The sequence below is a fragment of the Ambystoma mexicanum genome, chromosome 2p (genome assembly GCF_040938575.1).
Source record: "Ambystoma mexicanum isolate Mex_15411 chromosome 2p, UKY_AmexF1_1, whole genome shotgun sequence".
NCBI lineage: Eukaryota > Metazoa > Chordata > Amphibia > Caudata > Ambystomatidae > Ambystoma > Ambystoma mexicanum.
Genome location: NC_090923.1, coordinates 944,472,449 through 944,500,149, shown reverse-complemented (window position 1 = coordinate 944,500,149; position 27,701 = coordinate 944,472,449). Strand labels below are relative to the sequence as shown.

Sequence of the window (27,701 nt, the reverse complement as noted above, 5' to 3'; positions counted from 1 at the left end):
ATATAAATTTCTGGAAGGCAGCTGTAACCTCGTAGATATATCTACCCATCTATATATCTATCCATCTATCTCCAAGCACTCGCACTCCTGCACTAAAACCAGCAGCATGCCCTTCCGATTCCAGGTCAGGACACTGCACAAGCTGCCAAGATTCAGAGACCCATCAACGTCATCAATTTCTGATTATGTTGCGAAAAACAATGTACAGCCTTCTAAACTGTAAAACGTATCTGGTAATCTATCACTGCAAAATGACTACTCTCGAAATGCTGCAAACATTTTGTGACGCACAATTTCCTGGAGAGTCCGGCCTAACACATCATTGCAGGTCACTGCTCACCATACGGACACTAGTAAAACAGCCAATTACTGAGGCTCTTAAAATTGTGTGACAGTACTAGCCACCAGAATGCATAGTTTAGTGTGAGCATAATAGACAAATTGTCACACCCCTCCCAACGAAACGTGCTTAGGTCAGGTGATATAGAACCTGTGTGAATATATATATATATATATATATCACATCGGAATTTACCCAAGAACCTCCAGACCTCACTTGTACACTATTGGTACCCGCAATCTCTCCAACACTCTCCTCCCTCTATTCTACCCTCTGGACCGACAGACTCTGCCAGACACACCTTGGATGCGCCATCTCCTCAGACCATCCCCACTCAAATCCTCTCCTGGACTGACCACCTGCTTTACTCCAACCTGAACTTCTGACCCTCAGGTAGAGCCCACACCAGCAGTGCCACCTACCTTCTCGGTCATTCGGCTCATGAAGCATGCGTCAGTGGATGCCTTTACCTCCACTGGTTCTGCTCCTCCTGCGGCTTACTCAACACTGACACAGCCCTCTCTAACCTGCATCTTTCCATCTCCAACACGCTGGACATCCTTGCCCCAGTCAAGAAAACCTGTCTGAAGCCTACCTCCAAGTGCAACTCTTGGAACAATTCAGAATCGTTCCAAGTGCAGGGTAGCTGAGAGGAAGTGGGAGGGCTCTGGGCACATCCTCTGACAAACTGGCCAGCCGCCTGCTCCAAAGGCAATACAGACTCGGACCTGTCCAAGAAGAGAGCCCATGTCTCTGCAGCCTCAGCTGGCCAATCCTTCTGCAGTCTCCACCTCCCCTGTTCCCTCTGTACAGCTATGGGTCATCACTAAAACTCCAGACATCCTGTCCTCGCTCTTCTTCCTTTCATGGCTGCCCCTACTCCCTTTGACAAAAGCCGATTAGGTTTCTAGACAAGTCTGATCCATGAAAGAGTCATCCAAACAGGTTCTCCACTGCTTCTCCACAATCAGCAAGGACCACATCAACACCCTCTCTCCAGTCTTGGCCGATTTATGCAATCCCCATTTCAAGCACTCCCTTGTGCACTACCTCCTTAAAAAGCCTTCGGCCAATCCTACCTGTCGGCAAACTATCGCCCGATCTTACTATTTCCCAGGCAAACACCTGGAAAAGATGGCAATCTCCCAGTTTACTCTCCACACTGAACTGGTTGGTTGTCTCTGACCATCCGTCTGGCTTTAGAGAAACTGCTCTCCTGAACACCCGGAATATCAGCTCTCTAATCTTACTCCAGCCTTCCTTCTAGCCTCATCCTCCTGGACCTTTCCTCTGCTTTTGGCAAGGAAAACTACTCCATCCTGATCAAGCGACTCCGTGAGAACCTGGGCATCGCCGATCAGGCGTTGGAGTGGTTGACCTCTTTCCCCCTGGACTGCCCCTCCCAGGTCCAACCTTTATCCTCTTCAGCACCTCCCTCTCCACATGTGGTCTTCCCCATGGCTCTAACCTCTATTTCTACTTGGCACACCCGATCTCTACCTTCTCCAACGTGTGTTACGCGGATGACTCAGTTCGCCTTCAGGCTCCCCTCAGCCTCCGCTCGCTCATTCCTGAATATCCATGGTTCAGGATTGGTGCGCCTCCAACAACCTCTGCCTTAATGCCAGTAAGGTACAGATCCTCCTCATTGGGACCCCTGCTCCCTCCCCCCCTCCGGCCACCCTTCTTGGGCCCTCTTCCTTAGTCTTCCTGTGAGGGGAGGGAAAGAAAAGAAGAACAAAAAAAAAAAAAAAAAAAAAAAAAAAAAAAAAAAAGCCATTTTCGACTCCACACAGACCTTGCCAAGAAGGCCCACTAACAGCTGCACCTCCTCAGAGCTATTCTTCGATTTCTCACTTTCCCCCCAGAAGCTCAGTCTCGTATCTAGAGGCCTGGTTCGCTCTAGGCTAGACTACTGCAAAAACCTTTCTGAAGCATCCTTACTCTGCTGTCCGCCCTCAGCAACTAACCCAGAACAGGACTGCAAGACTTCTTGGCCTCAAGCCCAGGGACCATATCTCTGCAGCCCAGAAATTTATCGACTGGCTCCCAGTGGCTGCAAGGATCAATTTGGAGACTATCTGCATCGTCCGCAAGGCTTTCTGGGGCCAGGGCCTGCACTACATCCAACTCCCAAAATACCTTCCTTCAAGCCCTCCGCTCAGCCACCTCCAACTCAACACTTCTCCAGGCAGAGAGTGGGTGATCTCTCCTCTGCAGGTGCCTCCCCCTCGAATGGCCTACCTGCCCCTCTCAAACTTCAGCCAGACGACCTGAAGTTCCCGGAAGCAGCTCAAGACCTTCCTTTTCTACCCTGCCTTCTCCTTTTCTACCCTGCTTTCTCTCGAGCACTCCTTCTCTCCATCCCTCCCCTGCTAACCACCTGTGCAGCGCTGACTGGTTGCTTGGCTACCCCTCAGCGTCTCACTGGGTACCGGGCTCCGCCATGATCAGTCTCGCCTGCACTGTCTCTGGGTCTACCATGCACTTAAGGGCTGTACTCTACAGTCCCCTGCCTCAATGCACTTACCCAAAGCAGCGCTGCACTTCAGAGGAATGCTGCCCTGATTGCACTTCCCTCTCCCCGACACCCCTTAAACTTGGCGTTGTCGCACTTGCGCGATATGAATGACAAGGCCTAGTAAGATAGTTTGTCTTGTCCTTCCTCGGGCTTCTCTTGTCGCACCTAGAAAAATAAGGTACATTATTTTTTTGTATTTGTAACGTGCCCAGGAGCGCAGTTGGATTTATAAATATTGGAGGTACTACCCAGATACTTATTTTGTCAGTATGTCGAGTTGTTGAAGCAATTAGAATTACTGAAACAGGAAAATTTCCAGGTCTTTCCTAAACTGGAAAAGTGCCTGGCATAGTTTAGGTCCAAAGACTGCAAATCTATCCCCTCTGGTATTAGCAGCAGTTGGTTACAAGACCCGAGAGTCCTCACTGGGCTGTAGGGCAGGATTTATTTGCTTAAATACTTAGGCCAGTTCCTTTCTGCAGGCGGCCTTGAATTGAATACATTCCTCAACCATTAACTAGTGGCGTGACCTCCATAAGGAAGAGACATGCTCAGTTTTCCGCAAACTGCTAATCAATCTTACTGCTGCATTTTGGGCCTTCTGAAGTCTATATAAATTCTTTGGCTAGTATCCCCATCAAAAGACTATTACAATAGACTAGATGGGCATTTGTCATTGCTCCAAACACTACCACATTATCTTCAGTGGGAATAACTGCATCCGTAGTGAAGATTGGACCTTTGCCATACCGGACTCTCTCAGCCCAGATTCTCCTGCCACGAGCATCCTAGGTTTTTAATCTAGGTGGAGAATTGAAGTTCATCCACAAGAATGCATGGGGCCAAAGCCTCTTTCAGCTGCTACCAGCTTGTCTGATCCCAGATTTCACCTGTGGATATCTCATCAAGAACAGATGCAAACCATTTTAAGGCCTGGCCAGAGACATTGCCAGGCTTTGAAAGGCGCTCGTATGATAACTAAGCTTGACTGTCGAAGACTGCAGACAGGTCTAACATTACAAAAAGTAAGTCCGCCTCTGTCCGCAGCCATTAATAGCTCGTCATACACTGTCAGCAGAGCCATTTCCATCCCATGCCTGGGCCAAAAACCCAATTGCAACCCATCAGGTAGTGCTTCCTTCTCAACAAATGATAAAATTGTGACATCTACCACTTTCTCTAAAATTATACCTGGCCATAATTTTTTTTTAGCTTAGCTGGGTCTAAATTCAGGGTAATAATTGACTTTTAGTTTCCTGGGTACCATACCCTCAGTCAGTGATTAACAAACTTAGTGACAAAGGGGGCAATACTGTCTGCCAGATTTCTGGCAGAGAATGCAGGTAATGTAAACAGTCGTTGGTAGGTTTATAATATCAAAGCCTGGACATACTCCTCTGTCACTGGCTGAAAAATAAACTTTGCACGCTCTGACTACCACTGCATCTACTTGAGCATTTGAGCTTAGCTAAATTGGCTGACTATGAAGTGTCTGAGTCTCCTCAGTTATTTCCCAAATACTTGCTTGTATACTTCAATATTTTATTTGAAAAAAAAAAATACATTGAATCTATTCGCCCATACTAGCGAAGGCTTAACCAATGATGCAATACAGCCTGCATTGCAAGGAACACATTACTTACCTGTAAATGTTGTTCTCCAGCATGGGCCAGGCATGGATTGACATGCTCATGAATATTCCCTGTCGCCAGGCTGGGAATCCTCAGTAAAGAAAAGGGAAAAGAAAAAAAAAATGTTTTTATTACTTTTGTTTCTGATCCGTCTTTCTTAGTAGTAACCAATCACTGGTCTCTGGGTCATACTGCCACCAGCCAATGACTGCCCTCTCCCTAAACTCCTCCCCTGGCAGCCATCCTCAGATTTGGTAGCACGTAAAGTGGCAGTATGACCAAGTGAAGTGCCGCTGAGGGGTAGGAGGGAAGGTTCGCATGTGAATCCATGCCAGACCCATGCTGGAGAACAACAGTTAGTAACTTGTTCATTCTCCAGCATGGGGGTCTGGCATGGATTCACATGCTCATGAATATAAGAATACATAGCAGTACACACATGCAACCACGGGAGGTGGCAAGGCTCAAGATCAAGCATTACATCAACTCAACATTAAGCAACTCTAACCTCCTCACCAGGCCCAACTTCAGGCGAACAGGTTGCGCAGCACTGCTTGGCCGACCCTGGACTCCTCCCTGGAATCCCGGTTGACGCAGTAGAACCTTCAACCTTCACGTAGCAGCCCTGCAGATGTCCAGCAGGGGCACACCAGACAAGAACACTGTGGTAGCAGCGATCGCCCTGGTTGAATGGGCTCTTGGACGGCCGGGCAATGGTCGGTTCGCCAACCAGTGACAGTGCACGATGCAGGCGGAGAGCCATCTGGAAATGGAAGCCTTCCAGAGGGCCTTCCCTTGGTTCAGAGGTCCAAAGTTCACAAAAAGCTGTGATGTCTTCCGAAAACTTTTGTACGGTCCACGTAGAACTTCAGCGCTCTAGCTACATCCAGCGAGTGGAAAGTCCTCTCGGCCGGCGACGAAGGCAACGGGAAGAAAACTGGCAACACCTAGGGCTTGTTAACATGGAAGTCCGACAGCACCTTTGGCATGAAGGAGGGGTGCGTCCTCAGCCCCACCCTTGTATCGTGAAAAGTAAAGTATGGAGGTTTACAGGAGAGGGCCTGGATCCCTCCCACTCGTCGTGCAGAGGTGATGGCCACAAGAAACAGTCTTCCACGACAGGAACTTCAACGGTGCCGAATGCAGCGGCTCAAATGGCGGCCCCATGAGCCTGGACAGCACCACGTTGAGCTCCCATGCCGGGGCCTTCCCCGGCGGGAATGACCGGAACAGTCCCTTCATAAACTCTTTCTCCAGGGGATGGGACCAGAGGGATGATCGCCCTGGGGTCCTGGAGTAGCAGGAGATAGCCGCTAGATGGATCTTGGAGGCGTGTGCCAGCCCCGCTTTGGCCAGCGAGAGTAGGTACGGCAGCACCTGAGGGGCTGTAATCCGCAGATGGTTAATCTTCTGTGCACGGCACCAGACAGAGAACCTCTTCCATTTGTGTCCATAACATTTGAGGGCGCCCTGGCCTTTGCAAGTACCTCCTTGCAGTCCGCCGGGATATCGTACCTTCCAAACTCTGGCGCTGCAGGAGCCAGGCCTACAAGTTCAGCGACGCCGGGTCGTGGCGGAGGATGGCGCCTCCTTCTCCGATGAGGAGATCCGCGTCCATCGGCAGTTTGACAGGAGGGGGGTGGTGGTGGTGGTGGTGGGGGAAAATTGTAGAAACGCTGTCATGTCCAGAAGGTCCGGGAACCAGATCTGCCTCAGCCACGCCAGTGCGACGAGGATCATCCTGCACTGGGACAGTTTGAGTTGGTTGACGAGCCACAACAGCAACGGAGGGAACGCATATAGGAACAGGCCGTCCCAGGGGAACGAGAAGGCATCGCCCATACTCCCTGGCTGGGGAAACATGCTGGCGAACCTCCGGCACTTGGTATTCGCCGCCCTCGCGAACAGGTCGATCTGGGGATTGCCCCATCGTCGGAAGATGAGGTCCACTTGATCCTACCACAGCTCCCACTCGTGGAACAAGCGCAGCTCCCTGCTAAATGCATCGCCAATGGTGTTTTTTATTCCTGCCCGGTGGAAGGGTACCAGAAACATCACTTGGGCTACGGCCCAATACCACAGATCCTGGGCCTCCTTGTATAGGGGGTGGGGGTGTGATCTGGTGCATCCCTGCTTCTGGATGTAAAACATCATCGTGGTGTTGACGGTGAAGATCCTCACCACCTTGCTCTTGAAGGACGGAACGACCTGAGGGCCCAGGACACGGCTCATAGCTCCAGGACGTTGATGTGAAGTGACTTCTCCGGCTGCCAAAGGCCCCTTGCGTGGAGATCTCCAGAATGAGGGCCCCCCCCCCCCCTCCCCATCCCTCCAGGGAGGCATCTGTCGTCACAGTCTCCTGATGGGCCAGGGTCTGGAAGTCCATACCCACCAACAGATGCGCGCGGGTGCCCCACCACTGGATCGCTTGCCGAAGTCTTGTTGAGTGAGATCCTGTCTTCGAAGCTGCCCGTCGTCGAACTCCTGCAGCGGTCGCATCCGTAGTCTGCAGAGGCGCACAAGGTAAATGCAGGAGGACATCATGCCGAGCAGAAACTTTACGGACCTCACCTTGGTCACGTCCATGGTCGACAGCCATTGCACCTTGCCTAGGATGGCCTTTGTCCTCTCCTCCAACGGGTAAGCTAGTCGCGCCACTGTGTTGAGCTTGGCTCCCAGGAACAGGGCGACTTGCGACGGTACTAGGTGTGATTTCTTGAAGTTGATCGAAAATCCTAGTGAGCAGTTGGACGTCTTCCTTGTGTGTTCGATGGCAGTTCCTTTGACTCTGCCCGGATGAGCCAGTCTCCAGGTAAGGGTAGGCGTGGATCCCCTGTAGGCGCAGCCGCCGCCACTGGTGCTAGGCACTTACACTCTGGGCGCCAACTTCAATCCGAAGGGAATTGAACTGGTAGTGCAGGTCTTGGACTAAGAATCGCAGAAACTTCCGATGTTTTTTCAAGATGGGGATGTGAAAGTAGGCGTCCAAGTCCAGCGACGATAGGATGTCGCCTTCCTCCAGTTGTCCTAGGACGTGCTGGAGGGTAACCATCGGGGACTGGGACCTGATAGATTTGTTTAGACGACAAAGGTCCAGGATGGGTCGCCAACCGTCAGTCTTTTTTCCTTACGAGGAAGTATCGAGAGTATACTCCGGAGCCTCTTTGGGACGAGTCCGATGGCGCCTTTCTTTAGCATCGCTCGTACTTCCAGTAGCAGTTGAAGGACGCGATCTTCCTTTCTGGCCACAGGTGGAACGTGGGGACACTTTCTTAGAAATTCCAGTGTGCGCCCGTGGGCCAGCGCATCCAGCACCCAACAGTCGAAGATGGACTCCCACGCACTGGCGAAGTTCGCCAGCCGGCCTCCCACCGGGGTGCTCAGGTGGGGGCCCGACACCACGGCCGGTTCAATACTGCTTGGCGGCGGCCTTGCCGCCCTGGCCTCTGTGATGACGAGATCCTCCTTGCTTGCCGCGTCCTCTGTAGGCCTCCTGCGACGAAGAGCGAGCTGCCTGGTGGTACATCGAGGAGCTGACGCCAAATCCCTTGGAGGCACCTTGCTTGCCTCCGGAGCCCGATAGGGTGGCCGTCGTTGCTGGAGAACGCCTAAGGCACGAGCTGTCTCCAGGTCAGCCTTGCAGCAACTCATCCACTGCCTTGCAAATAAAAAAAAAAATTCCCGGGTTCTCCGGCTACTCTTCCGCGAGCCAGAGCGTTGGCTCGTGGTTGATAGCGCCCTGCCTGGCAGCCGAGGAGCCCGACCGTTCAGCGCTCTGCGGTGCTTAGCCTTTTGTTGGGCCCCCAATCGCCAGAGCGCCCTCAAAGGACTTAGAAGACCGCTCAGACTTCTTTTTCTCACCCGCTGCTGGGCTCTTCCCCTCCAGCCAGTTGTGGGCGGGTAAGACAATCCCTCATCGTCCGCTCGGACATGTTCTTGCAAAACGCACAGTCCTTCTCCACATGCATTTTATCTTCATGAAGGCAATAGAGACATCGAGAATGTTAGTCCTCCTTGAAGACATTCGGTAGTCCACATCCAGGGCAGCTCCTGAAGAGCTTGGGTCAAGGCGTCGTGTTTCCTTTTTCCTGGGCCATGTCCACGCGGGTAGTCCACAAAGATCTTCCAGAGGCCTCAGAGAAGAGAAACCTGACGAAAAGTCGCCCTTGAGGGCATAGAGAAAATCCGAAACGAGTCCCCGTTAATCAGAGTAGAAACAGTGGAGCTTGAGGCTCAATTGACGAAAAATGAGATGAAATCTTTGAAAATTCGCAAAACGCAGTAAAAGCTCGAGAGCTATAGCACGAGTAATCCCAACACTTGAACGTGTGGTAAAAATCTGAGGATGGATGGCTTGAACGTGCGGTAAAAATCTGAGGATGGATGGCAGGGGCTTAGGGAGAAGGCAGTCATTGGCTGGGGGCAGTATGACCCAAAGAGTTACTACTAAGAAAGACAGATCAGAAACGAATACTGATTTTTTCTTTACCGAGGATTCCCAGCCTGACGACGGGGAATATTCATGAGCATGTGAATCCATGCCAGATCCCATGCTGGAGAAAGTCCAGTGACCACTGTAAACAATGCTCTTGAATAGTTGCTAGCATTACTAATTTCAGTGTGGAGAAAAGCCCTTATAAATGACGCATCATTGAAATCTATCAAATTAGCCTTTGACAATTTAAAAGGAAACCCCTCTAAAGCCCCCCCAAACCCCACCCCTCCCAACCCCCCTCCATTTACGTAGGTATCAAATTTGGATGCCTAAGTAGAAAATAATTTACAGGCCAATGCACTATGTGTAATTGCCATTAGAGGTCCCACAAGTTAAATTACTATGTTCTGGATCGGGATTTGCATGCATACCAAGAAAGTATGCTTACAAAGCATATTAGTTTTCCAAAATTGAGCACTGTGCTAATTAAAATTCTCATTAGCAAACAAACCCATTTGTTTAGCATTTTTGTACTCTTTAACACTGCCAGAAGTTACTCGTACCATACAAATATGAACAATGCAGCAGTTGTGTACCACTCAAGTAAAACAGTGGGATAATTCAGACTTTGCAAGCTCAAATTCCACTACATCTGCATTTCAAGCAACTTACTGTATCCACTCAACCGAAGAGAAATGCATTTGACCCATGGCAACAAGTTTAAATGTGCTTTCTGGAAACATTGTGCATGTCACCACAATCCCACTCTGCTGCCAGCAAGAGGCCAACCCTACACAGTGAAACCATGCGTTGAGATTTACTGCAAACAAAGTAAAGTTCCCAACATCCCCTGCAAATGGTACTGGCCCTTAAAGAGTACTAGAGCATGAGTGCACGAAAATACTTTGTGAGCCCTGGATGTGTGTCTGTAAAGGTAAACTGCAACAATGGACAAAAATAGATATGATCAAAGGTTCGGAATTGGCCAGCTCTCTACTGCAGGTGCCAATATAGAATTGCGCTTATTACGGGTACGGCAGAAACCGTGCCAGTAAAGACAGCAGGTAGCCACCGGACCCGTAATGATTTACCGCCACCTGACTTGCCACAATCACCGGCGGGGGATTACGACCCCGGCGTTCTGGGAAGTCAGGCGGTGGTACATGTTAACCCCCATAGAACTCAATGGGAATGAGGGGTTGGGGGGGGAAATCACGGAAGCACAGTTAACTGTGCTGGTGCTTCCGTGAAAGTGTGCGCGACTTGTAGTTTGCCAGTCCAGAAACAGTGCCAGTAAGCTTGCAGGCACTGTTGTTTCCGGACCAGAAAACTTGTAATGAGGGCCAATGTAATCATAATCCTAGAGCAAAGCGAGCTCTGGAGGCCAACTGCAGTGATGGTAGTGCATTAGAGCTACAGATGTAGAGACTGGCTGGAACTAGCGATTACTGCGATGCGTACACATCTACTTAGTTTTTCCTATTCATTAGAAAAGAGGAAAGAAAGACTAAGCAGAGTGGATGGTGTAGCAGGTAGAGAACTGAGTAAACTAGGTGGAATATTGTCGTTAGCAGCATCCGACTTTCAGGGTAGCCGGTATAAAGCAACAGGGTGATAAGACAGGACGTCAAGGAGTACGGGGATCAGCTCGTGAGTTGAGAACACGCTGCAAGTAACCAACAAGTTACAGAACTAGGTTTGCCATCAAAAGCATTTGGCCGTTCTTATCATGTACATTTTTTAAAGTGGTCAATCGCAATATGATGCATGTTCCCCAACACAAACACGATATTTAGATACAACCTAAAGTAATTATGCAACAAATATACATTTTTAGATGGAATTTAATGACCGCATTTTTAAAAAAATGCGAACATATACTTGGCTGAAAGGATACGGATAGCTTAATAAAATTATCCTGACTTCTGGTTTGCATTTATTTGAAAAAGAAATATTCTTGCTTACATACTCAGAGGTCAGACATATACAGGTGGAGGAGACTGCTGCACTCCTCTGCATTAGCCCTTTTGCACTTTTAGTGAACAGAGAAAAGAGGGAGGAGGGAGCCCAGAAAGCAAGAGGAATGCAGAGCGATCCATGCTTTCATATAACAGAGCAACTTAATAGCTAGGTTTGCTACACAAGTCCCAATTTAATTAGCAAACCTACATAATTGCTACACAATACGGTTTATTTTATGCCTTGGGCTAAGTGTTTGGAATGGGATATTGGAGAGACCTTTGCAATTAGAACAGATTTGAACCTTCAAGGACCTGTGAATCCAACACCACAACTTCAAACTATTGCTGCAACCATTTTTTGACTGACGTAATTGGTCTTTTCATTTTAGCAGTTTACTCCCTTAAAAACGCTCTACTTACTACCATAATTCTTCACCCTTTTTTAAAAACATCAACCAGAATTGCAAATTAAGTACAATTAGTATATGCGATTTAAACAATGGCAGAAGTACCTAATCTGCATCATAGTTGCATATAGTAAATTGACCGAGTACATATGAGAGCATTAATATTATGACTAAAAACCCTCATAAGAATGATTAAACCCATGATAGTCCAACATAAGGACACGCAATCTTGAGAGCAAGGGGAAGCAGCCTTTTTTCCCGAAGGTAAACTATTTTCTACTAGTAGACATCATGCCATAACCAGGCAGGACTTTTTTTTTGTTTTATGATGTGCCCCTAGAATACACCATTATTATAGACAATTAAGGCCACATCTGCCTGATGTAACTTGGTCTTTTATCAGTTGTCGGGAACGCACGTGATCTTTGAACCTGCCATTAGTGCAGGGATGGTGCTGTAGAGGTTTAGGAGACTGGTATAGCAAAGGTCCATGGATACAGTGATTATGGTTTCGGGACAGAACTAATCTGTCTCTCCCCCCCACCCGAGGACGCCCAACGCTGTGCTTGCATCTGCCATTTTGTGTGCCTCCTAAAGATTCACACAAAGGAACCAGATTGTTTGCAAGAGAGGGCTCAGCTTGTTGCAGCACTGCCCAATTTAATTTAATCCGAATCTCATAACACTGCAAATCCCACCACATCAGCCAACCCTCATAGGACGGCAATAGCTCCCGCTGCAAGTCCATATCGTCAAATCCTGCTGCATCATCTACAAAGAAGTCACCCTAAAGTCCCCCAGGCTACCTCACTGAGAAATTCTGCATATCCAGATTTCTACATTCCACCAGAAGAAAGAAAATACAGGTGTCGAAATTGGGATTCGTTAAACAGGATCTGTAAGTAGTTCCTGGATTTTCCTTGAATCATGAGCTACTCCTTGTTGCAAGGAGACAGTCCATCTCTCACGAAGGAGTTCTCAGGACAGTGATTTAATGAATGGCTAACTTGCATGCACACAAACGTTTACACCATGTACCCCCGCCCCCTTACTATTGTTAGGTTGCAATGTAATTTGCGCCATTGCTGACAATTTGATTTTTCTGCCTCTTGTCATTCTTGGTTGCATTCCTTTCTGCTCTTCAGTCATGCCTTTAACCATTACCTGGCTACTTTTGCTTGTACAGCCATACCTCTGCCACTAGATTGGTTACTGCATTATCTTGGCAGTCACTGCATTTTTTCATCTCTGGGGCCATCTCTTTTCAGTGATGTCAACTTGCTCAGTCTACTTTCTCGCTGCTCCTGCAGAATAAGTTAATGCATGGCGGGCCACAAGTCTAACAATATGATATGCAGACTGTAACCCATCATGCCTGTTCTGTTTCCCCAATACATCCCAGACAGAGGGTGAATGTCACAGTTGTAGGGCACCAGGAGCTGGTGGTGTCAAGCTACCAAGGCTCACCTTGGTGACAGCCAGGAGACCTAAATAGCTCCCAGCAATTTCGATCCCTGCTGGTGCAGGAAGGCAAGAACCACAAGGCAAGCATGGTCTGTGCCCCAAGACTGCCCCCCTAACCCCCCCCCCCCAATCATCAGAATCCCCCCCCGCTTCTACAGTTACCAAAGGAGCTCAAGACCCTCTTCAAGAACAGCTTCACCCAAACACATACGTTGAAACGCCCTACATCCCCATCCCTACCGGAGACTGGGTGATCCAAAGACAACAGATGAAAGTTAGTTTACAACAATACATTAACTGGTACATGACGACCCCCCCCCCCCACCCGATATCGCCCCCATATTAGATATGGAGAGGCAGCTATATATTGCTCCTTGGGGCTCCATAACCAGACTTGGCAGCATGAGGAATTATTGGGTAATCTTCATATTCGGGTACTAGGTCAGGGACCAGACCTCTATGATAAATGGGGAGTGGGTCCTTCTATGGCGTGATGGCACAGAACTGAATCATCCATACCAGGAGTATGAATAAAACTCAGCCAGCCTCCCACGTCAGGTAGTAAGTTCCCATCTTAACCACTGTCCCCCCCGCCCCCAACAAAAAGGGTAATACACTAGGAAACAGCAGCAGGAGACGTTTTTAATAGATTGCACACCCCCCCCCCCCCACCTAGCAAGGTGAGGAGATCTAGGACCACACAGTTCTGGACAGAATGTATGAAGAAGACGTACGCTTAACGCCCGCCCCAACCCACCCATTTTAAGAGTGAATTGCAACTGCCATGGCATTAGCTAAGATTTCCAGTGAGACAATATTAAATTAGAGCCCTCCTGTTCCACAAGCCCCCCCCCCCAGGCTATATATGGTAAATAGGATACCATAGCAATTAGGGCAGGCTGACAGGGATTTCTCACCACTCCCTGTACAGACCTTGCACATATGAAGGCTTTACTAGGGCTATGGAGCATGTGCACAGCGAATTCAAAGATGGCGTCTTGTCCGCAAAGCATGTAGAACACTCTCCCGCCTCCCCCCCCCCCCTCCCCGGGTAGTATTAGAATGTTAATATACAGTAAGCACTGCCATCAACGCACAGAACCAGAAAAGTCAGGAATGTTCTGAGAACTAGTGCTGCCAATAGTGCCCAAGGAGGATACATCTTTCCCAAGGGGTGCCATTTGGAGACTGTCCTGGTCGGTATCCCTCAGTTTAATTGCATGGGACTCCATGTTGGACTATCCTACCGTCCGACAGATGCCACCTTAAAGGGCCGAGCATAGGTGGTAGTAGTGCATACACAAAGGATACCACTATAGTGGAGGTGCAGTTCTCCATGCAGAACACTAATGCCTGCAGCCAAAAGGCAGTCTCCAGGACAGCAAGTGGAGGCACAGTAAAGGCATGTCTTTTGCCCTCAATATGAGCACCCAAGGTAAAGCAACATGGATGCCAAGGGCTTGCATTACATCTCGACGGATCTGAAAACTGCAGGGTTAAGCACAATGCAGCAGGGTAGTGGTACTCAGGTCAGACAAAAGGTGCAGATTTACAGGTCCTGCTGGCACTTCACAAGGATGTTTTATTACCGTTTGGGCATGTATCCAATTACCTGATAAAAATGCCGATGTCTGGGACATGTGCATTCGTACCCAGGAATGGTACGTGTGCCTACCCACTGAGTCTGGAGCCGATAACAGATGGTGCAAGAGTTGAGGGCTCCAACTACGTGTAACGTAAGGAGCATAAAGTAATGCTCAGTTAACAGGAAGACTAGGCTTTGCTCAGTACCTTTGCTGGACTTTAACACTCCTAATACATTACCAGAGTTTGGTTTCAAAGCGCGCATCCAGAAATCAGTTGCTCTGTGTGGTCTTGCTTACAAGACCAGCACGTTGCCCCTGTGCTTTTCAGGAGGCCAGAGGCACACCATGCACTTTAGCATAGAGTACCTGCCATGTACATTCATACTGTTGCCTCGCTGTGCGAGGGTGTGAGACATTTTTTGGAGGCGCACACACAAAAGGACAGATACATATGGGCGCGCAAACGTGCGCGTTTGCAAACGAGTGTTCAGCTTATTGCAGAACCTCCCAGTTTACTATTGGTTCCATGGATCCGATTGTCCTCTGGAGTTCGCATGTCTGTCCATCTAATTGTTAGTGATGGCATGGCAAGTTAGCAACATTTTTTACCTTTGTGTACCAGGTTGAGGCGTGCATTGTCCCCAACTCTGGTATTGGTGCTCTATTTTTACAATCATCCGCTCCCTTCCTATCGGTGATCCATTGCTGCCTGTGTTTACTTTGTCGGCTAAGGTGTTATTGACATGTCATCCTTACCCTTCCATTCCGATCTCCAAGATCGTTCATTAGTATGTGTCTAGCTCATCTATCTTTCAATTGGTAAGATGATATGCTGTAGATCGTTCTTCCCTTCAGTTGATGGGAGCTAGCTGGGGGAGACTCAGCATTGTTTCAGCTGCGTATGTGCCCATAGGCATTCTTCCTAGTGGTGGGGTGAAAAGACAAGATTTTAGGAGTAATATGGGGTGATCTGTTACGCATGTTCTTTGGTACCTCACGAGGTTTTTGGGGCAAGGTGAGAGAGGATCCTGCAAAGTCTCTTTTTTGTATGGTTTTGGTTCCAAACTGATGTCGCTGCTGGATTGGAGTGGTCTTGTAGGGTGTTGGACGTTTTTATTTTCTCTCTTAGGAACTCTGCACCATGGCCGTGGATTGCCATGTGCATTATGAACACTGATGATTTGGACATCCTTGCAGTTTTATTGGCAGCCAGTGGAGCATTTTCAGAGCTGGTGTGGTGTTTCTTTGGGGTAGTTTGAGGAGCAGTCTGGCCACCACATTGTGTATGCATTGGATTTTTTTTTTTTTTTTTTTTAAGAAGTCGTTCTAGAATGCCCAGTTATAGGCTGTTGGTATAGTCTACTATGGACACGAGAGCAATGACGGCGTTTGTGGGCGAATCAGAGGATCCTTTTCACTGCTTGCAGGAGAAATAAGCATTTCTTGATTAGAGCGTTTACTTGTGGCGCTAGATTAAGTTCCCTTTTTTTTGTTTTTTAAACAGTCTATGGGGCTGAAGTTGTACCAAGTTCAGTTGATCCGGGGATGTAGTGGCCATTTTCTCTGTTTTTTAGAGATGATCAGTTTCAGGTAGATCAAGTTCATCCAGCAGGCAGCTCTCCAATGTTGGGTTTTCTTTTTGTGCCTCTTGTATTTTGTGGACTGTGTGTCATCAGCACAGTTCTAACAAGTGAGGCCATGTCTTTTAATGATTAGTCGAGACAGGTAAATGTTGAATAATAACTGGGAGAAGGATGATCGCGTGAAGATTCTCTTGGGTTGGATTTGAAAGGTTTGATCCATATGGTCGGTTTGTTAAGAAGGATTTAATCCATAGCAAGGTATGGTCGGCGATTCCAATTTCTTCAATCTCTTGACGAAGATGTCATGGTTAACTGTGTCGAAGTATCAGAGCGGTACTATTGTCCAGAGTCTGTGTTTGCCTTCAGATCAACCTACTTGTGCCTGGTCTAATAGGCAGTGTTCTTCCATGAATTCTTGGGTTATTCTATAGGTGTAGCGAGTCGCTGGGTATGGGATGTTGGCAATAGGTCTGTAATCAGAGAGGTCAGTTGCCTGCTGTGTCCTTGAGGAGCGGCTTGATGTATTCTGATTCAAAGGATTGTGGCACTTTCCCTGTGACAATGAGGGGTGTGGTCGAAGACGTTTCTTTAGTAATCCATGGGTGTTCCTTGCAAGTGGATTGATCTGTGGGGGGGGGGGGGGCTGGAGACGGCGACCGGTTTTGTTGCTTTTGTTTACCAGTGAATGTCTCTGCTGCTATGTGGTGGAAGCTTCAGAGTTTGTTCGGGTGTTCCTCGTACAGGTGGGTGGATTGCATATTGTAGTCACATGGTCCACTTTATATGGCCTGTTGGATGGGGGTTTTGTTTTTGAAGTGTCTGCAAGGTCGTTGCATTTCTTAGATGGTATTGGAATGTTGCTGAGACAGGTTTTTTTTCATTTATGATTTTAAGAGTTCTTTTTGGGTGTCGGTGCTTTGAAGATTCTGTTGTAATATTTCCTTTTTGTATGGGCCAATATGTAGTTGAGATTTAAATTTCTTTGCGCTGTCGTTTTTGATCCTCCATTCTAGTCCCCCCCCCCCTTTTCATGGCACTGAGTAGCGGGGTAAACCATTTTGCCGTTGCTCTCTTGCGTGATGGGTGTTTTTCTTTGGCGATCTCATCTATTGTTGTCGAGATCAAGTTGTGAAGTAGTTCTATTTTTTGTCCAGGTCAGCTTAGTCCATAGTAGGTGCTTGTAGTTAGCCCATTTCCAGTAAGCTGCAGTTCTCCAGTTTCTTTTCATGATAGTCTGCGGCTTGTCCCGTTTGATTATTGGTGTGGCCAGCGTGATCACAAGGGGAATGATGAGGTGGTCGCTCCAGAGGATCTGAATAGGTGGCGCCAAGGTAATGAGGGTTTTGTTGGCTAAGATTGCACCTAGTGTATGCCTGGTGTGTGGGATGCTCCTTTAACGTAATTTCATTGTTTCTAGATGGTTGGCTAGTGATTTTTTTGTGTGGTTGTTTCTTCATCGAACCAAATGTTGAGTCACTGAGGATAATCGGATGATTCTGCTCGATGGCTAGGTTGGCGATTGCTTCTGTGAAGGAGTCTATGAAGTTCCCATCTTAAGTTGGTGGTCTGTATACCAGTATGAATTTCAGGTTTGTTGACAGGCCAAAGGATTAGAGAGTCAAAGTTAGATGTTTAATGGGCCTTCCAGTTTAAATTTCCAATTGTTCCTTGTGGACTATTGCCAGTCTGCCAACTTTTGGTTATCCCCATTTGCTTGGACGCACTTTAAGTTATCAGGCAGGCAGTTCAGTAATTTTGGAGTGGCCATCTAGCCATTTTTCTGTTATGGATAGTATGGCGATACCGCCGTCACATAGAAGGTCATAGATATTCTTTGGCATGTTTGGATATTGACCTAGCATTGATTAGATTGAAGTGGATCTTTTTTTTGTGTGGTTAGTTTCATTTTTTGCTCCTCGTTTTGATTTGTAGATGCTCAATTGGAGTGCTTCTCTGTTGACACGGATTGCTGCGTTGTTCGGTTAGATTGATAGTGGAGTTGTTGAAAACCTACTGATGTCTGTAGTGCCCTTCTGTTCTTGTGATACATGAGAAAGGGATGATCTTGGGGGGTCCTGTCTTTTCGGTTGTTCGGGGAGATTCTTTGCCCGTCTGCAGATGCCAGTGTCACTGAAGTAGTTCAGCAGTTGTTGTTAGGTACAGGGATTTTTCTCTTACGATGAGGTTCTGGTGATTTTATTATTTTGGCAGGGTGAGTTCTGTATTCGAGGCAACTTCTACTGGAGGAGGTTGAGTTTGTGTAACCGTAGTGGTTGGTCCACGTTCCAGGTATCTTTGTCAGCATCCAATTCTGTGTCAGGGCATTTTGTGTCCTCAGCAGTACGAGTTGGTCTGGGTATCGAGTTTACAGGGGCAGTTGCCCACCTGCAGTGCCTTTGCGTTTGGATAATAGTTTTATAGCAATGCCTGGATGCTCTCAGAGGGAGTGGTCTGCTCAGTTGGTTGGGTCTATGAGAGGACTGTGCAAGGGAGTACTAGGCATTGGAAGGGTGGCACGGTTCGTTATGAGGTGGTAGGGAGAGAACACTATGGGTTCCCGGTTAACTTGGGTAGTGGTTCTGGTTGTAGTTACTAGTATTTAGTGGTTGCTGAGTGCCGTGTCATGGGGGGGGGCCACAGGCAGGACTCAATTATGGCAGATACTGATAGAATACCCTGAGGTTTGAGATGCCAAGATAATGGGAAACCTAGGGTGCACAATGAGCAAGTACTCAGGATCTTGGGAGAGGGATCAAGGTTTTGGCGAATGTCAAGCGATAATTAAACACCTAGATTTGTGACACCCAGACAACTGGATAAAGGCCTATGCTTCACAGAATAGCAGGGAGTATACACCAAGATTTGTGACACCTAGACACCCGGAGAAAGGCCCAAGTACAGAATGGCAGTCCAAATCTGGATTAGTCTTGTGATGCCAAGCACGATAGCAACCCTCTTCAACCAGGTAATGCATTGGCCATAGTTATCAGTAAAGGGGCTCGTTTCTGATTGCAGTGAGGACCAGCAGACGCCCTGGGACAACAGATAACGAGCTAGCAGTGGCGAGGTTTATGGTCTTTGGAGACACAGTTAGTGCTCACTGGAGATGCTCCAATACTATGACATGGAAAGGCAAGCATTTTACTACCTTTAGTAGGAGAGAACAATGTAAAAATCTTTTATAAGCAAGTAAAAAATTTTTAACTGGAAAACAGAAATGTTTTTGTAATAATTTCTTTGCCCCTGATCTTGATGCACATAAATACAGAAGGCAGTTATAATAGTGGTATCTTCGTATGGTACTAAGTGCACTACTGGTCAAACATATCCTTGGAGATGTCTGGGTGAACGCAGGGGCACAAGATACTACACGTCCGTTCTGTTCTTTTTGTCGGGAGTATTTGCCCATTGGGGAGCTAAAATGGCCAACACCCCTTACCCCCCCCCCAGCAGAAAGATAAGGAATGGTAATGGGGGGGGGGGCACACAGCCAGCTAGAAACATTTAAACATTTCCCCGCCCCCAAGCATTTAAGGAGGGCTTTCTAACAGCACCAAACCCATTCTCCCCAGACAGGTAGACCCTGGTCGAACTGCCTCAGCTACTACAGGCACCCCATGGACTTCCCCAACAAGTAAAGGACCCCAGCTAAACCCAAAAACTGTGGCGACTATTTTGCTAAAAGCCAAGCTGCCACCGTCAAGTCACATGATGACTAGGGAGGCTAAATTAACCCCATGACACGATGGGGAACGTATCCAGTGATTACAGAGAAAACTAATTTTTCAGCAAAACTATAAAGGAAAAAAAATATATATGGAAGTAGGGTTAGACTGGGGGCCGCTCCCAATGGAAAAGTTTTTTTTCTCAGTTATTGCTTTGCTTAAAAATGCCTCTGAAAACCTGGTCTTTGAAATCACATAGAACCAAAGGGGTACTGAAAGCAGAGCACAGAAATACAGATGCATGCTCCCTGAGAGGCTTTAGCCCGTATTCATGGAAGTGTTTTATAATGGAGCAATCCCATAGGAGAACGTTCCATGAATCAGGCCCCAAGTATGTCTAGAAGGGGATTTTTTTTTTTTTTTTTAAAATAAAAAATAAAAGTCAAAAGCCAGACAGCACAAAGTAATGCAAAATAGCCCCCGAAACAAATCATTCTGCCTCAACAGGAGAGTGTCTAAGCACACATCAGAACCTTCGTTGTATACAAAAATACAATTAGAGAGCTGCCTGAACTTTGCTTAAGGTTAGAATACAAACCCTGCCCATTTGATGAGAACGTGCTACTGAACCGAGAAAAAACAAAATAAAAAAAAGGGAATATAAATTCGAGGGTACGATTTCCAATGAGGGTCAACAATTACATTGGAGCTACAATATGAGCATCAAATGATTTAACACCTCAGTGTAAAGAGTGATTGCCCGAGGTATACCACCAAAGAAACCCCTCACCAATAAAGAAAGAAAAAAACATTAGGACAGTGCAGCTATGCATGTTGCAGGGCCCTTCAGCTGGTACAGCAAAGACAACCATTATTGTACGTACGTATGGGAAAGGCATTGAGAGGCACGTCCTTAATTGTAATACCTGGCAATAAAATGGCCTGGGGATATCATAGCATTGGCTAGCGAATTCTGAACACCTACATACAAGCCAAACCTGCTGACTTCACCAATGCTCGTTTTGCACAGGATTTTTTCCGTGCAAGGAACAACTATAGATCAAGTGGTTGAAGGCACACTTAAGATGTGGCTATAGCAGCAGCGCATGTACTGCTGCAATTAAGCCATTCTGTGGTTAAAAATAACACTATCAGGGCAAAGTTGGAGGTTCTTGCTTGGTAGAGCTGTTTTGAGTGAGTACAGACAGTTTTCAGTGTAGGGAAAAGCTGCATGTAGACAAGTAACCTAAACTGTAATGTGCAGTTTCTATGGTGAGGGCACACATCCAGATGTACGCCTTGTATGCCCATGGTGCATCGTAAGTATTAGCTATATGATCATGACTACACAGGTATCAAATCAGGTGGCTCTATCAAGTGTGCTTAAGGAGATCAGAGTGGCTTAAGCTTTCTGGGGCAACGGAAATCTTCCTAGTCACCAAACGTATCCATGGGCCACAAATATTTACGTGCAGGTCCTTCCACATGTCAGTTTTCTCAGTTTGAGTCTTGCACTTTGTGGCAGACCTCAAGCTGGTAGCACAGAGCCAACCATCAACCTACCGAATAAAGGGATTTTAGATGTAAAGCAAGGTAAAACGTGTTTGTTTATGGATTGTACAAAATGTATTTAAAGCTACAGAAAGCAAACTGTGGCAGTGTGGTTAACTGTTGGCCATTGATATTTAGAAGTAACCAGCTTAAGTGTCTAGTATGCAGGTTCATCAGCACGGGGAGAAGGATCTATGGTTTTAACTGATCTGACCGGGATGCAAAGATTGGTTCTGGAGATGTGAATAAGATGTCTGACTTGTGGAGTCCATACCCTATATGCCCAAGTAACTTTGTAATGGGTGGCCACTAAAACTTTTGAAAGGATGCATTGTGATTGGAAGCAGTGTGGATACAAGAAAGTTCACACTCAACAATGAATTGCCAAGTGATGCTGACATCACAACAGTAGACTCAAATAGTTATTAGCCCATTGACCGATTTGTCACAGCATAAACCAGCGTTTGAGGTCTTGCGATTATGTAGTCCTGATCAGAGAAAAACAATATGTAAAACAGAAAGAAAAAAATATTCTGCGCTCAGTCCCTTGTAACAGTTCATAAGAGTCAGTGTGCTTCTACTGGCACAGACGTAGAGGGTATTACACATATGGTTCAAAGCAAAATTTCCGTTAACTTTTGAAAATACACCTTTTTTATTTATTTCATCTGGAGACTGTCCCAAGCGTTAATTTGTTAAAGTTTACAAGCAGTTGATCTGCTGAAATCCAAATGTCAGCAACTACAAGAAGATCTCCCTCAAAACGGATTACAGCCGTAGTAAGATAACCAATGCAGACAGGAAACAAAAGTAAGCGAACTGTTCGCTCCCTTCTATTTGGAAGACACTGCAAACACAAGATGACCGACAGAAGAAAGGAATCAAACTACAGAGAGCTTTGGATATTCACTAAAACAAACACCACTCAGGCGAGGCAGAACCAAATGTTGAATAAGAAAGACTGCCATGCAAAATGCAGGACTAAGCGCACCATTGCGGATATCCTAGCTACTCTCAAAATGAGAATAAACAAATACACAAGTATGTGGCGTATGCGTTCCTACTCAAAACAGTGGGTGCTACACAGTCCAGGCCTTGCTAGGCGTTAAAAGCAACCCCATCAGTCAGGACTCCCAAGTTCCTGCTGCTCTGACCATGCATTCCTGTCTGACAAATAGATCTTCAAATCACAACAGACACCAGTCTGAGCGTTTATTTTGTGTGTATATAGGGGGGGGGGGGACAACAGCAAACCACTTTGTCCTAGTTGTCATGAAACATAGGAGACACAGATGGTGACACTATGCCGCAATACATTTCAACTCGACAAACTGGGTATTGCCCCAGTGAAGCTACCAAATAGCACCCGAGTTGTCACCTTTTGCATTTCTTGCTAGACTCATAAAAAGAGTCAAGCCATAAAATACACCTTTTGTGAGCCTCCTACCATTTCTTAACCGAGATAACCAAGATGCAACAAAAGCACTCACATCTTGGCCGTATAAGTATTCCTCTGCTGTAATATTCACCGCCCCCAAAAACAAAAGGTCTGAGGGCGATTACATCAAAACTCCAATTCGCAATGGCCGATTTAACCTACATTGGGCATGTGGTGGACAAGAGCTATGTATGGCCACACGGCTGACTTTCCAGTCCAAGTCAGACTGGTCAACCTTTAAAATCCAAGGGGCAAGTTGTTCGATCACCACTCCATGTCCCCTTCCCAAAATGTATTTGAGGTATCACTGCTGTAGGAGAAATCATCCCTCCCCTACAGTTGAGTAGTCCTGCACCTTGGCACCATTTAATGCCTCTGCCATCCCAAATCCTCAGTAACAATTTCGTGCCCTCCTGATAAAGGAGGCAGAGGGGGTAAGCAGAAGGAATCTGAATATGCTTCATCTCAAGGTAAGGAGATACTGAACTAGCCCTTACAGAGGAAAAGGGAAAGCATGCCAGATCTTCTTTCAACATTTTTTTCTGTTGGCCTTCATAAGTAATAGTTTCAGTACTGGGGCATAATGGTCATAAAAGCCTTCCATGAGCTTTTCGGAAGGCCCGATGTCAAGTATTCTTTATTTGAGTTGAAACGTAGAGATGGCATTACGTCTTTTGGATTTATTGAATTTTGTTTTAAACCATTTTGTAAGTGCTTTTTCTCAGATATTTCTGAAGGTAGCGATTGTTTTAAGAATCTTGAAATATAATTATTCCTTTTTTGCAGTCTTCTTTTAAGCAAATCATATATGTTTATTGTACGTTATTACTAGGTTTTGTATACAGCCTCTCTCCTGAAGAAGCACGACACCACTTGAGATGTGCAAAGAAGAGTGCTGACCCATATGGATACAAAAAAATAAATAATGTTTTAAAATATATTTTCTGCAGTAAGACAATTTGTGACTTTCGGGCCAGCAAAGACAGCATCGACCATCATAAGTGAACGGATGGGGCTGTCAATCACCTCTGAATATAAAAGGTTTACCTTTATAGGCCAACATTTAGGGCTGTTTAACCAGACGTATAACAAAGTTCAATTCTTGGATCGTTGTGTCAGGCAGCTACGCGGGCAGTGTTTTAAGAAGGTATCCCCCCGCCTGTGTGGTTAGCACCAGCATTCTGACTCCAGGCAGCCGGAGGGGGCAGGAGGGATTTACAATAAAGGGCGGCTCTGCATTTTATATTGTATTTATTGGCTACATCCATCTTGGCAGGATAGTACCGTGAGGAAAGAAAGATACATGGAGGTAAGGTAATGCTCCAATTGCTCACCTTTGATCGGAGAATTGGCATAATAGATCTATTGTCAGACCATTTCTGTTGTAGCTGTGCTGGCCCATAAGTCATAAATAGCTCACCTCGGCCACTGTTCAAAACAATGCTTTCTGCATGGGGTTTTTTGTTGAACGCATATTTAATCTAGGTTCAAAATTGGTGGTACGTCTGCAGAAAAATATATATAAAAGACTACCCATAAATAGACATAAAGTGGCTGTACCGACAAGCAATTACGGGGGTTAAGGGTTAGAAGCGTCATCGGATCCCAATCTCCCAACTCGGTTTGGTCAACTTGGGGAATCTGTTGACACATTGGACTCGTTTATTCGGAAATAGCATCATAGGAACACGGTACACCACTTCTCCATCGCAGAAATATTCGGCGATAAAAGAAGTTGTTAGCTGAAGCTTATCTGCTTAATTGATTTTTTGTAAACAAAACATTATGTGGTAACCAGAGTGCGGGGTAATCGTTCGAGGATGCACATACATTTGTTACATCCTTAAACCTGAAATCAGACCCACTTCATCTGAATAACACTCGATTCCACCAAGGGGAAATGATCTCCCATTGACAAGCGACACACATCTTCAGCATTACCGAAAAACGGGTCCCTGGCGGCGCTTAAAGAGTAATCATGTAGGGCTACATAACCCACTAGGTGCAACAGCTGAAGGGCGGTCGACCCACACCTACCTGTGGGGCCGAGGTTCTCTGGCAAGCAGAGGCCGTGCGATGTTGGCGGCCCCCGCCGATGGTTTCCGGAAAAGAGAAGATTTCAATTGTGCCTCCGCCTGTGCAATACAGGATAGGCTACGTCTGTGGCCCCGCTCCGTCGCTGCTAACTTATGATGCTCCCCACTTTCACGGATAAGCTCGGCCTTCACTTCCCTGAGCCCCGCTTGGCGGCCATTTGTTGACAGGGCCTGCGCTGGGGGCCGCCAATAGCAGAGCCGGCTCTGGGGCATGCCCATATATGGGAAGCAGAGCCTGCTACCGGGCCAAGAGAGAGTGTGTGTAAAGAGCGGACTGGGGAAGCGACGAGCGCTGCGTGTGAGGGATCATCGCCAAGTGTGACCCGCTAAGAAAGCGAAGAGTAAGGGAGCGTCTACCATATTCGAACCACGGTAGAAACGAACACACACATGAAATGGCCGTGTAGACCCAACGCGGAAACAAACCGGCCTTGAGAAGAATACCCATCGACAAAATCAGAATTCTAGCGACGTCCGAGTTGACTATATGAACCATGCAAAATCATGTGTATGAACGCGGGCAAACCTATATATATATATATATAGACATATATCCTGCTCTGTCAACACATCTAGCCATGCTATTCATTGAGTTGTGCCAATAAAGTTTTGCGGTATTGTATCGGTAGGAGGTGTGTCGAAATAGCGGACGGGGAGGGGCAACCACAGGGTTCCACAGTGAGAAATATTACAAGGAAGGGAACGTGATGATCATGTTCCTAGATTAGAGCATGTAGCAGGCGCTGCTTCGTGGAGAAACATGAGCACGCAGAATGTGTCCTTTCCGTTAAGCGCGTCCTGTAAAAATCAACTGATGTCCGGGGAAAGTGGCGAGTGTTTTAGAGGTACCACCCGCGTGAACCAGGAAATTAACTAGGGAGCGTGTGCCAAGTGCGCCATTGTAAATCAGGCGTAAATCGGGACATGCTATGGTCACAGAAGTAGGACTACAGTGACGAATCCCTATTATGAGTAGGGATTTAGATTCTATTAGAGACACAAGGTGAGTTATATTATGGATATCTTCTTACAATATATACTTTAGAATCTTTTATGTGCTGCCTTAATAGTTTAGCAAATAAACCAGAAATGGACACCTCAGTGATGTGCATATAACCTCTCAACTTTTCATGGCCCCAGGGCTGGTGAAAAAAACGATGTTGTATTTGGCAGATGGAAGCTCATTCATTCCTATGGGCATATAGGGCGCGTGGTGGGTGATTTAGGTCATGCCATAGGAATCAATGGGCTTTCACCCGCCAAATACAAAATCATATGTCTTCACCAGCCCGGGGGCCATGAAAGGTTTAAAGCTATGGACCCCGCATCACTGAGGGGCATACCTCTCAACTCACATGCTTTAGGCAGGTGTCCCCCGCCACTTAGGCAATGCCCTCACCCACCAAGCTTCCCACATGCCCATAGGATTCAATGGGCATTTCACCGGCCAAATACAAAATCGGGTGTTTTCACCCGCCCAGTGCCAATGAAAGGTTGAGAGCTATCATCAGGGGTCTGTTGTATTTGCTTAGTCTGGGACTCGCACATGCAGGCCTTGCCCTCCCCCTCCCCTGTCCCTGAAAGGAGCACGCTGACACAGGTCTGGTGTATTGGGCTCCCAGCGTGCATTGCCGTGGTGCGGGACTGCCCCCTTTATTAACTGTGCCCGACAGCTTGACGTGGCCGTCACGTACCACGTGACCACATCACCTTCCTCCTTTTTCATCAAGAACAAAAGAAACACTTTTCTTTAGTGTTGACAGTTTAAACATAAGTCTTAACATAGTAAACATGGTAACATACCAAACTGGTTCTGGCCCGACGTGGACAACTTTGGGTGGCTTAGTCTTGACCCAGTCAGTTCGAGCTTATTCACCCATTATATAGTCTTTGAATCATGTGGGGCACCTCCTGTTTTCTCGGCTGGGGTATCTGCTTTCTTCTGATTCTTTTTTATTTTTTTTCATTAAAATTGTATTTGATGCAAGCATCTTTACAATTTGTAAAAATCATACATTGATACATCATAACAACTACAGTAATACAAACTCATAAAACAGACAATACAAATGTTCAAAACCATCAATATAAAATAAATCATTAAAGATCAAAACAAACTTGTAAGCATAAAACAATTTGACACTTTGAGAAGACGACTCAAACATATTTTCAAATTTCAAATCATAAGCGAAATCAAAATGAACTAACAAATATAAGATGATATCCAATATCTAATATTAATATCCATCATTAGGAATCCAGCCAAGTTGCAGTCAACCATACAAATTAAATAAGAGCAGACAAACAACACCATAAATCCGCTATCAAGCTACAATTATTAGACTCCGTTATTCCCCCTCTTAGACAAAACAGAATACAAGTAATACAATATCATAAGAATATACCCTGTACACAAAGCAAGGAAGAACATTCTATTGTATTATGAGCCTCATAGTCACATTAAGAGTCAAATTAATCTAATTTTGTTTGAATACAGAATAAGTAACGTGTTAATGCTAAAAGTAGGGTATTACTGTCCCCCCACATGCAAAAGCACCATGATAGTTCCAATGAGAAGGACGAATTGGTTAAAGAATATTTGCTCAGTATAGAAGAGCGTAGAGATTCAAGGCCATCACGATAGAGTATCAGGTGTTTCAGTGTTTCAATCTGAGTGGGAATTAGACAGAAACAACATCCTAAATCTGAGAGGTAAATTTGGCTATTGTGCCAGTACTTGGTTCGTTCCTTGGTGTTAAAAAGATTAAATCTTAATCTCATGAACATTTGTCTGGTTCGTTCAGAGGGGCAGATTTTTAAGTAGTGCATCCTGGGTGTTTGCTTGTGTCTAAACTTGGCATATTCAGACAACTGCGAATAGCGTGCTAACTGATTGGTGGTTACAGCCCAGTCAAACTGCAACAGTTTTTTTTTTACCTGTGCTGGTCTATATGCAAGATCATACTCAACCATTCCTAGTTCCGTTAAGGCGTCAAACATCTGCTTTTTAAATCTGGCCATGG

The 27,701-nt window shown here is 46.4% G+C and overlaps 1 protein-coding gene across 1 annotated transcript in view; it reads right to left on the bottom strand.

Annotated features, from left to right (window-relative positions):
* FBXO46 (F-box protein 46) overlaps positions 1-24,938 on the bottom strand; it is a 47,999-nt gene extending 23,061 nt beyond the window's left edge. Inside the window, exon 1 of the mRNA XM_069644714.1 lies at positions 24,620-24,938. The gene's annotated coding sequence lies outside the window, so the exon portion shown is untranslated. The remainder of the gene's footprint in view (positions 1-24,619) is intronic.
* Between the last annotated feature and the right edge of the window lie 2,763 nt (positions 24,939-27,701).